The 12,804-nt window shown below is 49.1% G+C and overlaps 3 non-coding genes and 2 pseudogenes across 3 annotated transcripts; all 5 read left to right on the top strand.

Annotated features, from left to right (window-relative positions):
* Nucleotides 1-3,819: 3,819 nt before the first annotated feature.
* On the top strand, nt 3,820-5,001 carry LOC149370416 (uncharacterized; annotated as a pseudogene).
* Nucleotides 5,002-8,695: 3,694 nt separating this feature from the next.
* On the top strand, nt 8,696-8,818 carry TRNAL-CAA (transfer RNA leucine (anticodon CAA)). The gene is made up of 2 exons: nt 8,696-8,733; nt 8,773-8,818. It is a non-coding gene; the product is annotated as a tRNA-Leu (tRNA).
* Nucleotides 8,819-9,101: 283 nt separating this feature from the next.
* On the top strand, nt 9,102-9,224 carry TRNAL-CAA (transfer RNA leucine (anticodon CAA)). The gene is made up of 2 exons: nt 9,102-9,139; nt 9,179-9,224. It is a non-coding gene; the product is annotated as a tRNA-Leu (tRNA).
* A 63-nt stretch (nt 9,225-9,287) lies between these two features.
* On the top strand, nt 9,288-9,410 carry TRNAL-CAA (transfer RNA leucine (anticodon CAA)). Its single transcript has 2 exons — nt 9,288-9,325; nt 9,365-9,410. It is a non-coding gene; the product is annotated as a tRNA-Leu (tRNA).
* A 120-nt stretch (nt 9,411-9,530) lies between these two features.
* LOC149370412 (uncharacterized) lies at nt 9,531-10,726 on the top strand (annotated as a pseudogene).
* Nucleotides 10,727-12,804: the final 2,078 nt, after the last annotated feature.

Genomic DNA, 12,804 nt, shown 5'->3' with positions numbered 1-12,804 from the left:
GAGGTACGTATGTATGCAACTGCCCCATAAGCCTTCGGGCTAGCATCGGCGGAAATGTGAATATCAATGCTGCCGGCATTGTGAAGTCCGTCGTATCTTCTGGGTACGGTTACTTCAGTCAAGTGGTGGAGCTGTGAATGCCACTCCTTCCAAGATGACTGTACTTCTTCAGGTAGGGGTGCGTCCCACTCAACTCCCAACTCCCAGAGCGTTTGAAACATCAACTTGGCTGTAACAGTGACTGGGGAGATGAGCCCAAGGGGATCGTATATTCGAGCCGACGCCTGAAGAATAAAGCGTTTTGTGTTGCTGTTTTGGCTCGGGAGGTCCAATACGGCCTCCAACGAAAATCCCAAACAGTCATCGTGCTTGTTCCAGACAAGTCCTAACACTCTCGACACACTTGCTGTCGGACATTCCACCTGGTCCAGTGCACCTCCTATCCCGTCGTCGTCAAACAGTTGGAGCAATTTCTTGGAATTCGAGTTCCATTTGCGGAGTGTCATGCTCGCTAGACTCATAACGTGCAATGCCTCGTGATAAAAGTCTTCTGCTTCTTGTTCAGAGTCTGCTCCAGTGATGAGATCATCCACGTAGAGGTTTTCTGCAATTATTGCCGTTGTCTTGGGATGAACACCTGTTGTCGCCAAGTGGTGACACAAGGTAGCGGCTAGAAGAAACGGACTGCTCGTCGCTCCAAAGGGCACCCTTGTCATTCTCCAGGTCTCTACGAGCGGCCTCGGGTTTTCTTCTGTCGGCATCTGTTCATACCATAATAATCTCATCGCATCGCGGTCCTCACGACGGACCGCTATCTGCAGGAAACCCTTTTCGATGTCGGCAGTAATGCCGATGCAATGAATTCTAAAATTTAGTAAGATTTTCAGGAGATCAGGGTTCAAGTTAGGTCCAGCCTCTAGAACCTGATTTAGAGAGACACCTCCTGGCTCGCTGGATGATGCGTCAAAGACAACCCTGAGCTTGGTGGAAAGGCTGTCAGGCTCAAGAACAGCCCGATGCGGCATGTAATAAATTCTGTTTTCTGAGCTGCTGCCTTCCTCCGCTGGGAGTCGTTCGGCAAAACCTTGATGGAGGTACTGACGTATCGCAGCATCATATTCGTGCATCATTTCCTCGCCCCTCCTTAGCTTCTTGGTCAGGTTGTACAAACGCTTCTCTGCCACTGCCTTGTTATCGCCTAGGTTGAGTTTAACCTGCTTCCACGGTAAGGCGACTTCGTAGCGCCTGTCAACAAGCTTGATAGATGAGGAAAATTCTTTGATGACGTCGTTGTATTCGTTTTGTTCGGCAACAGGCTCAACAATGCCCATGCTCTCGAGCTTCCAAAACGACTTAAGGTCAGCTGAAAGGCACTGGGCCTCGTCACTCATGCTGGCGTGCAGCACAGCCACGGATGAACAGCTAGCGTAGGAACTACTGAAAGGAATAGGACCTTGCAATGTCCAGCCGAATTCCGTCTTCAGTGCCATTAATGAACCTTGAAGTTTTCGCACGTGGCCAGACGCGAGAGTCCAATAATAATCAGAACCAATAAGAATGCCGATGCCTTTTCTCGTCAGATAGGGTCCATTATTGGCGAGGGAGTGGCCTTGGCGTACCGGAGCTGCACGACAAGATTAATTGTAAATAAGAGTTTCGGGGCCCCCATTAGCCTGCAGCGTTCGGTGCGCCAGGGTTGTCCCCTTAGCCCTCTTCTATTCTGCATTTACATTGAAGCGGTGTGTTTGAATATCATGGAAAGTGAAAAAAATCGTGGCTTCCAGCTACAGGCGGCAGAAGTTAAGCTGCTGGCTTATGCGGATGATGTCGCGGTGTTCACAGTGAACCGGGAAGGTGTAACCGAGGCCGTGGCATGCGTAAAAGAATTCACCAAGGTCACCGGTAGTAAAGTGAATTGGTCAAAGTCCCTGGGGCTTTGGCACGGAGAATGGCCAACGAAGCCCGGCAATTTTGCAAACATGTCCTGGGTGACGACCCCAGTAAAGTACTTAGGCGTCCCTCTGGACGGTTATCGAGATAGCGATTCGTACTGGAAAGCACAGACGCAAGCTACGCGTGAAAAGGTGTAGAGGTGGAAAGGGCGACAGCTTTCAATTTTCGCAAGGGCCACAGTGTCTAATCTGTTTTTTATGTCTAGGCTGTGGTACGTGATGCAAGTGTTGCATTGTGCAAGGATGAACGTACAGAGACTGCACCGGATCTTTGCCGTTTTTGTGTGGGCTGCGGACTGGGAACGCTGCAGCCGGACCAATTTGTTTAGGCGGGTGAAGGACGGGGCTTGAGTTTGGGCACTTATTTCTGCGGCAGATTGTAAGCTGATTTTGTTTTGTAAGCGATCCGTTTTTGCGTACTGTGTGCCAATTAAGGCTCGGAAATGCACTGCCGGACTTTGTTGTCTCAACCGAAAGTTTCTCAGGACGTATTTTGTTAATTTAGATCGGTTGTCGCGAGTGTTCGATTCCTGTCTGTTCGATTTTCATATGAATATTTATCTTCTGTTAGCAGGAAGAAGTTGTATAAGGATTTGTGCGATGTAGTTCTTCCACAACCTATGTACAGGGCCTTATACGTATACAATGGAGGCCTGGGACGCGACGTACTTAAACGTGTGAAGGCGATGCAGGTGCCACCAAGTGTAAAAACATTTTTCTTTAAATTACATACCGGAACACTACCAGTAAAGAAATTTATTTCTACTTTGGGGATCACATTGTTTAATTTGTAAACAACCAGAAACAATAGACCATGTTTTTTTGCACTGTTGGGAGGGGGTATACTTTTGGGACATCTTGCAAAGGACTTTAAAAAAGGAATTTCCGCTGGACTCTCATGGTATTCGGTACTTGCCTGTAGAGAGTGAGGATGGGGCACCATTCGACCTTATTATGCTAATGGGCCTCCATTGTATTTGGCGCTCCAGAATGACAGGATATCATCGCGATCCTGATGCACGGCCAGCACGGATCTATTTTCGGGAGCGCAAGCATAAGTTTATTTTGAAACGAATTCAAGCGCACAACAACACGCACACAAGAGAGGAAAGACACAGGACAGGCGCTAACTTCATCTGATTTATTTGCAGGTAAGAGAGCAGATTATATACATAAATGGAGACATGCGCAGTAAAGAAACACATCGTCGGGTTCACAATGCGTGCTCAAGATACCTGTACTCTGCGTGCAAAAGATTAACAGACGTGTCACTCACACAGTCATGCCCCCTCTTCCTGATGTGAAAGGCTTCTAATAGTTCACGTGCCGTCTTATCACCGCCTCTGCCAAGTATCTTTATCTCTTTTAGCCGCGGCTCGCACGCTCTGCAGTTTGCACAATGCTCTGCCAAACGTGTCCCTCCGCCCCTTAACGCCCGCAAATGTATAAGTATGCAAATGCATAAGTATGTTGAAGGTCAAAAACTTGCTCCTGAAGCTCCCGAGTGGCTCGAAAGAGTCGAGCCTTTGGTGACGCTTAAAGAGTTTTAACGTGACGAAGCCACGCCCCACCAGGCGGATAGTGTTGTGTACTGTGGTCCTTGCCGAAGTCAGGCAATAAAAAAAAGTCAGGATGGCCGAGCGGTCTAAGGCGCCAGACTCAAGGTTGAACTCCTTGCCTGCGGGATGTGGGCTAAACGAGGCTTCTGGTCCACAAATTTGGGCGTGGATTCGAATCCCACTTCTGACACATTTTTTTTTCTTGATTCTTCGTTCACCCGATTTATAGAGTCGTAAAATCGGTGCACCGACAGTGTCAGGATGGCCGAGGGATTCGGCTTCCGGCCACCGAGCGTGACGGACGTGCGATGACGAGCTCCGTTGGAGCGGCTACAGCGGCCATGTCTGGCCGCGGAAACAGGATTTTTGCCTCGGAAGATGAATATCAGGTGATTCTGCCTACCCTTCCTACAGGAAATGTTGTGTTAAACACAGTCTTTTTGCACGCTGACGTGCGGGCCCGCCCCTATCGGGTCGAAGATTTCAGGGATGCGCTGGCTCAGCTGATGCTGCTCCCCGAGGTTATCGCCTTGGGGGCGTATCGCATGAGCCATGTGTGGGCTATTACCTTCACCAGTGCTGATGCGGTGAAGAAAATTCTTGCTGCCCGGGAAGTAAAAGTGAAGGACCGCCGCTGTCTAGTTATTGACCCGGCAAACCAAGACGTCCGCGTCAAGCTACACTGGCTGCTGCACAACATGCCCGACGAAGACGTGAGGGTAGCCTTCGCCCCGTACGGCAAGGTGAGCGAAGTCACCAAGGAACGGTGGCGCGTCCAGGGTGTCGCCAGCAAGGGGTCGACGACGCGCTTGGTTTCATTGAAAATGAATCCTGGCGTGTAACTGGAAGACCTCCCTCACGAAGTCAGGGTTGGCGGTGAGCTGGCTCTCGTGGTTGTACCGGGCAGAGCTCCGCTCTGTCTGCGCTGCCACGGTACTGGGCACATTCGCCGTGAGTGCAAAGTTCCAAGGTGCGGCGCCTGTCGCCGTTACGGACATGAGGATAGCAGCTGTGTACGCACGTACGCGAGCGCTGCCGTCCCAGTCAACAATGACATCTCGTCCGAGCTTGTCATGGACGAGGCTGACGCGGAAGACGCTGCAGCAGAGGCAGGCGACGGAGCGGAGAAGGAAAAATCCCCGGCTGTGTCGACTCCTGGAACATCCGCAACCGCGGAGACGCTTAGCAGTAAGCTGCAGCAACAGGAAGCGCCGCCTGCAGATGTTAAGACGTCAAAGAGCGAAGTCCTCTCGGGGAGTGGGGCGTCAGTTCCCGTCGTTCCCCAACATGCTGAAAGCATGGAAGTGACGGATGCGTCAATCAGCAACCAGGGAGGAAAGCGACCGCACGAGCACAGTGCGAACGGAGAGCCTAAGGCGAGCGAGGGCGACGAGCCACCGCCGAAGACTGTTGGTGTGAGGCGAGCGACGCTGAAACCGCGGCCGAATATACCGGCCGATCAACGAGCGGCGGCTAAGCCGCCGCCTTAGTTGAGTGAGTGCGTTGTGTGTGGCTTCTGTGGACGCGAGATGGCCTTTTTTGGTGACGGACTGCATGGGCTGGGTCTCCAGTCCGTACGCATGAGGCAGAGGTGCAAGAGACGTTGGAATACCGGCACTGTACCCATCAAGCACCATGGACTAGGCAAGTCGCCCTCCGCCGTCGCTTTGTGTCCTCAGGTACGCACCATACGGCTCCTGTACTTTAACTAGATGGCTTCGACACCTGTTGGAGCGTTGCGCATTGCAACAATTAATGTCAGGGGACTGGCTTCTAAAAAACGTCAGTACCAACTAAGCCGGTTGTTCCTCGATAATGACCTCGACATAATAGCCGTCCAGGAGACCAAAGTCGAAGGACAGGAACAGACGGACCGTATGGTGCAGCCTTTTACGACACGTTACAATATTTGTGTGTGCCATTCGTCTGGCACATCGGGGGGTTGTGCTGTCTTTATTAGGAATTCCATGGGGATTGTCGAACAGAATTTAACTGTGTGTCAAACTGGCCGTTTGCTTGTAGTTGATTTTCTTTATTGCAATTTACTGTGGAGGATCATATGTGTGTATGCCCCTAACAAAGAGAACGAGCGCGAGGAATTTTTTGAGCGTCTTGAACAATACGTATGCTGTGAGCGGTTAATTGTGCTGTTGGGTGACTTTAACTGCGTATGTAAAGCAGAGGACAGAACTACAAAAAGACTTGTCCGCGACAAAAGTGCGGAATTGTTGAATTCGCTTGTACACGAAAATGGTTTAGATGATGTTGCTGAAGTTCTGTCGGTAGCATCGCATTTTACTCACTTTCAGGGTGAAAGTCACGCGAGATTGGACAGAGCGTATGTGTCCCTTGATCTTGTTCCTTTGTGCAACAGCTACGAGGTGAAAAACATGTCTTTTACCGACCACAGCTTAGTTGCGTTTACCCTGGGAAAAAAAGAAATCTCGTTTCTCGTGGGATCTTTGGAAGTTTAATGCACAGTTACTCGAGGATGAACTTTTTGGTAGTAAAGTTAATGAATGTATTAAAGCATTGCTATCAGCAGAGCCTGGGAACTGGGTAATTAGATGGGAAGATTTCAAACAGCAAGTGAAAATGAACGCGATTGAAAGAGCAAGCGTTATTTGCCATGATAAACGTGTTAAAGAAAAAGAACTACATTGCCAACTTGACTTGCTCGTAAGCCTGGAAAGTTCCCAGCCGGGAAGATATAAGAAAGAGATAAGAGAAACAAAAAGTAAACTTGAGATTATCGAAAAAAACAAGTATGCACCTGCCGTGATAAGGGCGCGTGCTGAACGTCTCTGGCTTGACCAAGTGCCTACTAAACGCTCGCTTAGTGACGAAAAGAAGCATGCGACTCAAAATGAAATAAAACAAATTAGGTACAGAAACGAGGTAACGAATGATAGCAAGATGATTCAGTTAGCTTTTGTTGAACAGTATAGGGAATTGTTTGGGCGCCGTCAGCTTGAAGAAGAGGGCTTTACAGAAACGTTCTTGTCTCGTATGCCAAAGCTTGGAGATGAAATAAAACAAGGGCTGGAGGTACCATTCAGCGTAAGCGAAGTGGGAAGAGCGATCGAAGAACTGAGTACCGGAAAATCTCCTGGTCCTGACGGCCTAGGCAGTGATTTTTATAAGAGTTTCAAAGCCGAACTCACTTATGCTCTGCACTGCGTCTTCACCGAAATGTATGAAACAAAGAAAATGCCGCCGTCATTTAAAACAGCACACGTGGTTTTAGTGCCCAAGAGTGAAGACCAGGCTAAACTGCTGTCCGTTGGGGCTTATCGGCCGATAAGCCTGACCAACGTCGACTATAAAGTGTTTATGAAGATTCTTGCCAATAGACTGCAAAAGGTTATAAAGGACCTTGTAGGGCCGCACCAAACGTGCGGTATTAAAGGTCGCACCATTGGAACGAATGTGCACATTGCTAGAACTGTTCTTGAATGTTGCGATGCGTTCGTGGGACGAGTTGCCATGATGCAGCTTGACTTGGCGAAGGCCTTCGATCGCGTGTCACACGAAATTCTTTTCGCCGTTCTAGAATATGCCAACGTCGGCTCTGTAATATTACAAGGTGTACAGATGGCGTACGAAAACTGTGTTACGCGTATTATAGTGAACAAACAGCTTACTGAACCTGTGCCTGTCTGTTCCTCGGTCAGGCAGGGCTGCCCGCTCTCGCCTCTGCTCTTTGCGATCTATCTTGAGCCTTTTCTGTTATCGCTGTTACACAATGATGGGATCTGTGGTTTCACTCTTCAGTCGGTGCAAGTAAAAGTGCTTGCTTACGCTGATGATATCGCTGTTTTTTGCGCGGACCAAGAAAACGTTAAAGAAGTTGTCAAAGTTGCGCGGGCCTATTGCAAAAAGACCGGGTGCGAAGTTAACTGGGATAAGTGCATTGGATTTTGGCACGGTGATTGGGAGAGCACACCCGCAGTGTTTGCTAACATGCAATGGACGACCTCCCCTGCGAAGTATTTGGGGGTACCCTTAGAGCACTATAAGAACAGTACAGAGTTGTGGGGTGAGGTAACGCAGAGTGCAAGGAAAAAAGCGGATGGATGGAAAGGACGTGACCTTTCTGTTTTCGCGCGTGCAAGTGTGTGCAATGTATTTTTGATAGCCAGAATTTGGTATTTTTTGCAGTTTTTGCTCATCACCAGAGCAAACGTGCAGAAGCTGCATAGAGTGTTTGCTGTTTTTATTTGGAGCTCGAATTGGGAGCGAACTAGTCGAGCTAATTTGTTCCTACCGGTCAAAAGAGGTGGCCTTGGACTTTCCAACTTGTTTCTGAAACAAGTTGTCTCAAGATTTTTGTTTCTACGTGATCAAACCGATCCTTTGTTGCGCACAATGTTGCAGGTGCGCTTAGGAAATGTGTTACCGGAATTTGCTGTGTCCAGTTTCCCAGCCACGAATCGTGCTGTAACTGGGTTTTTACGTGAAGTTGTGGCTGCCTTTCACATTTTGAGCTCTCATTTTTCGACTGAATATCTGGCTGCTGTACCCAGGAAAAAATTGTACAAGGATTTGTTAGATATCTTTATACCTGTACCCTTATACCGATCCTTTTACTGCGGAGGCCCAGGCAAAGATGTGCTAAATCGAGTTAAGAAGATGCCGGTAAGACCGAACGTCAAATCCTTTTTCTTTAAATTACACTCGGGTACCCTTCCGGTGAAAACATGGCTAAACGATAAATGCATTTTCGTACCATGGAACGTCGACTGCACATTGTGCAAAAAACCCGAGACCATCGAACATGTCTTTATCGACTGCTGGGACCCGGTTTTCCACTGGGATATCTTGCAAAGAACTTTAAAAAAAGAGCTACCTGTTACTCCATATGGCATCCGGTTCCTGCCTATAGAAAGTGGCGAAGTGCCATACGATATGTTTATGCTACTGGGCCTCCACAGCATCTGGAAAACTAGGATGGCGGCTAGGCACGCAGACGCAAATGTGAAACCAGTCAGGGAAAACTTTGTAGAAAGTGTAGTTTCTCTGAGAGATGTTCTCCGCAGTCAACCTCAGCCACCGGAGTGGGTGGCAGTTATGGACAAATTGATCGAAATGAAAATGTTTTAATCCGTCGCCTTAGCCAAAGTCTGGCTAGCGACTTTTTATGCCTGCGCATGTATTGTTTTCCGGCAATAAAGAAAAAAAAAAGTCAGGATGGCCGAGCGGTCTAAGGCGCCAGACTCAAGGTTGAACTCCTTGCCTGCGGGATATGGGCTAAACGAGGCTTCTGGTCCGCAAATGTGGGCGTGGGTTCGAATCCCACTTCTGACACATTTTTTTCTTGATTCTTCGTGCACCCGATTTATAGATTCGCAAAATCGGTGCACCGACAGTGTCACTATGGCCGAGCGAAACTGTGCACCGGTTTGTTGAGAGTGTCAAATCTGTTGGCGAGGCTCCCGAGTGGCTGTCAAGGGTGGAGCCTTTGATGGCCCTAAAGGAATTTTAATGTGACGAAGCCAGCCCCTGGCAGGCTGACTATATCAACACCAAGTGTTCATTGTGTCCCGCCATTTTGTTGTGTAATGTCAAAGCCAGGCAATAAAAAAAAAAAGTCAGTATGGCCGAGCGGTCTAAGGCGCCAGACTCAAGGTTGAACTCCTTGCCTGCGGGATGTGGGCTAAACGAGGCTTCTGGTCCACAAATGTGGGCGTGGGTTCGAGTCCCACTTCTGACACATTTTTTACTTGATTTTCGTGCACCCGATTTATAGATTCGAAAAAATCGGTGCACCGACAGTGTCAGGATGGCCGAGCGGTCTAAGGCGCCGGACTCAAGGTTGAACTTCTTGCCTGCGGGATGTGGGCTAAACGAGGCTTCTGGTCCACAAATGTGGGCGTGGGTTCGAATCCCACTTCTGACACATTTTTTTCTTGATTCTTCGTGCACCCGATTTATAGATTTCTTAAAATCGGTGCACCGACAGTGTCAGGATGGCCGAGGATTCTACTTCCGGCCACCGAGCGTGACGGACGTGTGTATCATGGGCTCCCAAGGAGCGGATTCAGCGGCCCGGCCGGGCCGCGGTATCAGGAGTACGATCAAAGCGAACGAGGACTACCAGCTGATTTTGCCGCATTTTCCAACAGGTTCGAGTGTTTTGCATACTGTTTTTTTTTGCATGGCGACGTCCAAGCCAGGCCATACCGTGTTGAAAACTTTCGTGACGCTCTTGAGCGTCTGTCATTGCTGCCGGAAGTGGTTGCCCTCGGGGCATATCAAATGAATCATGTTTGGGCCGTGACATTCTGCAATGAAGAAGGAAAAAACAAAATGCTACAGGCGGAGGCGGAGGCTTTCAACTTCAAGGACCAGCGCTGCATGGTCATTGACCCACGCAACTAGGGCGTCAGGCTAAAGCTGTTCTGGCTGCTACACGGAGCGCAAGATGACGACGTGAAGGCAGCTCTTGCGGCTTTTGGAAAAGTGACCGACATAACTCGGGACAAGTGGAGAGTGAAAGGCTGCGTCGACAAGTCGTCTACTACGCGCTCAGTGACACTGAAGCTGAAGGTGGGCGTTACCATCGAGGACTTACCGCACCAGCTGCGTGTTGGAGAGGACGTCGCACTCGTCCACGTTCCTGGCAGAGCTCAGCTCTGCCTCCGGTGGCGCGGCACCGGACACATACGTCGGGAGTGCCGTGTGCCACGTTGCGGGCTCTGTCGTCGCTTCGGCCACGACGACGCCCAGTGCGTGCGAACATATGCTACCGTAGCTGGTCCTGGTCGTAGGGATACTACTGAGGAGCATATTATGGACGAAGTCGACGCGGTAGAGGCGACCCGTGAGAGTCGGGAAGACGCAGTACCGAAAAGCATAGCTTCAGAAAAAGCAACGCTTCCCACGGAACATGAGGCTGCCAACTCAGAAGAACCACCTGTGCCTGACACCAGAACTGAGGCGGACGCGGGAAAAGCAGATGATGCTGCGGTAGGTGCACCTGAGACGGTTTTGCAATCGACCGACGAGAAGGACATTGACACGGAGATGCCCGCGGCGTCAACTTTGCCAGCGAAGAGGACGCACGACGAAGCTGATGACAAGGCGACGAGCTACGACGGGACGGACCATGAGGAACCTCTTCCCAAAGCGCCTCCTGTTCGACGTGCGGCCTACAAGCCCAAGCCGAACATCCCTCCTGATCGTAGGACTTCGTCGGGTGTCCCTCCGCCTTAGCGGAGGTGCCTTGCTGGGTCTTCGTGTTGGTAACCCGGTCTTCGATCGGGTTCAGTGCTGACACCGCCGTACTTTGCAAACTGGAAGGATTTTTGATGAGGTGAGCTGCAAACCGATGTCACTTCGAGAGCGGCGAATCCCAACCATTTAGATGGCGTCTCAAATAACATCTTGCTTGCGTATTGCCACACTGAACGTGAGAGGTCTTTCTGCGCGAAGGAGGCAAAATCAGCTTAAGCGACTCTTGTTCGAAAACGAAATCGATCTGTTGGCTGTTCAAGAGACAAAAATTGAAAGCGAAGAGTTGACAGATGCGATGGCAGAAATTTACCGTGCACAGTTCAGTGTTTGCGTGTGCCATGCGGAAGGAAAGTCGAGAGGGTGTCTGATTTTAACTCGAAACGGCAAAGTCGCCGTGGAAACTGCATTTTCCTGTGAAAGTGGCCGGATTGTAGCATGCGATTTTTACTTTTCTGGTGTAGAGTGGAGAGTTGTGTGTTTATATGCACCTAATAGAATTCCCTAACGAGATGCCTTTTTTCGCCGTGTTCAACCTTTCCTGCTGACAGAAAAGAGTGTACTATGGCTTGGAGATTTTAACTGCGTGTGTAGACCTGAAGATAGAACAAGCAACAAAACCCTGCAGGATACGAGTGCCGAGCTGCTGTCTGAGATGATTAATGAAGCAGAATTGGAAGACATTGGCATTATAATGCAAGGTTCAGAACAAGCACAGTACACGCATTTCCAAGGCGTTAGTCACGCAAGGCTGGACAGAATTTACGTTCCTTCTGAGGTTGTGCCCTTGTGTTCCCAGTACCAGACTGTGCACGTCAGCTTCAGTGATCATTCTTTAGTCGTGATCACACTTGGGGAGAGGAAAAGAACTGTCAAGTTTAGTTGGGAATTATGGAAATTTAATGACTCATTGTTGGAGGATGAGGAGTTTAGCAAGAAATTAAAAGACTCAGTCAAAAGCTTGTTAGAAAAAGAGACAGACTTTATACAAACATGGGAACAATTTAAATGCGACGTGAAAGTGGCCGCTATAGAAAGAGCATGTGTTTTAAAGCGTAAAGAAAAACAGCAAGAAAAGGAACTTCGTACCGAGCTTGATTTCATGCTCAGCATGGAAAGCGTCAAGCCGGGGTTGTACAGACAAGAAATAAAAGAGACCAAAACTAAGCTTGAACTAATAGATGAAACGAAATATCGAGGTGCTGTGATAAGGGCGCGCAGCGAAAGATTTTGGCTTGGGGAGACGCCCACAAAAAGGGCGCTCAGCGACGAAAAACAGTATGCAGTTTCGAAAGAGATAAAGGAAATTAGTTATCGCAATGACGTAACTTCCGCATCTGAGGCGATTGAAAGGGCGTTTCTGGAATATTACCAAAACTTGTTCAGCCTTAAAACGCCTGATGTTGAACATTACAAAACTGCATTCCTGTCGCTAATGCCAAGAGTCGAGGAGGACCTGGCGCAGGTACTTGAGGAGCCCATAACGGCAGCAGAAATCGAAGCTGCAATACAGCAGCTGAGCTTAAACAAGTCGCCTGGGCCGGACGGCCTCGGTGCCGCACTTTACAAGGCCTTGAAAACAGAAATGGCAATAGCATTGCAGCGCGTAATAAGCGAGTGTTACGAAAGAAAGTTAACTCCACCGTCTCTTCGAACTTCCCACGTGGTGTTGATCCCAAAATCGGACGACCCGAGTAGGTTGCAGTCAGTTGAGTGTTACCGCCCAATAAGCTTAACTAACGAGGACTACAAAATTTATATGAAAGTGCTAGCCGGACGACTCCAAACAGTAATTAAAACCCTTGTTGGCCCACACCAGACCTGCGGCATAAAAGACAGATCCATTTTTACTAACATACACGTAGCTAGGAGTGTCCTTGAATGCTGTGATGCAACGGAGGGTCGTGTCGCCATGATGCAACTGGACCTGCATAAGGCGTTTGATAAAGTTGTGCATGAAATTTTGTTCGCGCTGTTGGAACAAGTGAATGTAGGATGTATCATCACTGATGGCGTGAAAATGGTTTATGATGGCTGTACATCAAGGTTCATAATTAACC

The sequence above is a fragment of the Amblyomma mixtum genome, chromosome 1 (assembly GCF_055824585.1).
Source record: "Amblyomma mixtum isolate Tamu chromosome 1, ASM5582458v1, whole genome shotgun sequence".
Lineage (NCBI taxonomy): Eukaryota > Metazoa > Arthropoda > Arachnida > Ixodida > Ixodidae > Amblyomma > Amblyomma mixtum.
The sequence above is the reverse complement of the archived record's forward strand: the minus strand, read 5'-3'. Positions and strand labels throughout refer to the sequence as shown.